This window comes from Carlito syrichta, unplaced genomic scaffold (genome assembly GCF_000164805.1).
Source record: "Carlito syrichta isolate Samal-C Ts95f unplaced genomic scaffold, Tarsius_syrichta-2.0.1 Scaffold312501, whole genome shotgun sequence".
Lineage (NCBI taxonomy): Eukaryota > Metazoa > Chordata > Mammalia > Primates > Tarsiidae > Carlito > Carlito syrichta.
In genome coordinates this window covers 508,045-509,692 of record NW_007256597.1, presented here as the reverse complement: position 1 = coordinate 509,692, position 1,648 = coordinate 508,045, and the positions used below count along the sequence as shown (strand labels likewise).

The 1,648-nt window shown below is 41.7% G+C and overlaps 1 long non-coding RNA gene across 1 annotated transcript; it reads left to right on the top strand.

Annotated features, from left to right (window-relative positions):
* The first annotated feature begins 746 nt into the window (after positions 1–746).
* On the top strand, positions 747–1,318 carry LOC103272417. Its single transcript, XR_505120.1, has 2 exons — positions 747–788; positions 989–1,318. It is a non-coding gene; the product is annotated as an uncharacterized LOC103272417 (long non-coding RNA).
* Positions 1,319–1,648: the final 330 nt, after the last annotated feature.

Genomic DNA, 1,648 nt, shown 5'->3' with positions numbered 1-1,648 from the left:
CACTAATACAGACTTTTTTTTTTTCTACCAAACAGGAGAAGAGTCATAATTATTTGTCAAATTTTTCTACATTATAATGCAAATGCAGCTTAATATTTTTTTTTTTTTTTTTGAGTCTGAGTCTCACTCAGTTGCCCAGACTGGAGTGCAGTGGCCGCTCCCGACCACCGCAGCCTCGACCTGCTGGGCTCCGGCGATCCTTCCGCCTCAGCCTTCCGAGTACCCGGAATTACAGGCATGTGCTACCATGTCCAGCTGATTTTTTGATTTATTGTAAAGATGAGGTCTTGCTGCCCAGGCAGGTCTCGAACCCGCGGGCTCAGGCAATCCACTCACCTCAGCCTCCCAAAGGCGCGGGATTACAGGCTGAGCCACCGAGCCCGGCACAGCTTAATATTTTTAAGAAAATAAAACATTTATCTATGAGGTTTACATGCACTACAAAAGAATTACTTATATAACTATTCATTAATGGGCATGTATTAATTTTTCTGAATCTGCTTTATTGGCAGTAGTATTATAATTGATTGAATCTTAAGTTAATAAAGATTTTTTTTACTTCACACTTATTAGGTTTCTTTTTCTTTTTTTTTTTTTTGAGTTGGAGTCTCACTCTGTCACCCAGACTGGAGTGCACTGGACGCTCCCAGCCACTGCAGCCTCGACCTGCTGGACTCCAGCAATCCTTCCACCTCTGCCTTCCAAGTAGCTGGAACTACAGGCGTACGCTACCACACCCAGCTGATTTTTGATTTATTGTAGAGATGAGATCTCGCCAAGTTGCCCAGGTGGGTCTTGAACCTGCGGGCTCAGGCAATCCACTCACCTCTGCCTCCCAAAGCGCTGGGATTATGGGCTGAGCCACCGAGCCCGGCACTATTAGGTTTCCTTTAATCAAGACATGTACTGGTAAAGCTATTTTTTTAGTCTGCATAGTTAAGTAATGAAAATCTGGGAAATAATTAGAAATTTCTTTCTTCTGTTTTAGGTTTAATAAAGAACCAGAAAATATTGACAATAATCCAGGTTACGACAGTAGAAGAAGCTGCAGAAGAAATGAAAAAAGTGATGATGATTTAGATTTTGATGCTGATTTACAGGACACAGAAGATGACAGTCAAGTGAATTAATATTATTATATTAAAAATCAGCTTAATGTGAAATTCTGACCATCTTTTGACTTTGAATGTTTCACCAAAACTACCATGAAATCCTAATGCGGAAATTAGAAAAGTCTATATAGCAAGTAGGCTAAGTTTATATATGTACAATATAAATTGTTTATACTATTTGAATAATTATAAAACTTCCATCCAGAGTTTCTTCTTGTTTTTTTTAACCTGGTCTCATTTAGGTTGAACTTGAACTCCTGGGCTCAAATGCTCTTCCCACCTCAGCCTCCCAAGTAAGTGGGACTACCATCATGCCCCAGCCCAGAGTTTTCTTTTTTCTTTTTTTTGAGTTGGAGTCTCACTCTGTCACCCAGACTGGAGTGCAGTGGCTGCTCCCAGCCACCACAACCTCCACCTGCTGGGCTCCAGCAATCCTTCCACCTCAGCCTTCCGTGTAGCCGGAATTACAGGCATGTGCTACCACGCCCGGCTGATTTTTTTTTGATTGATTGTAGAGATGAGGTCTCGCTGCCCAG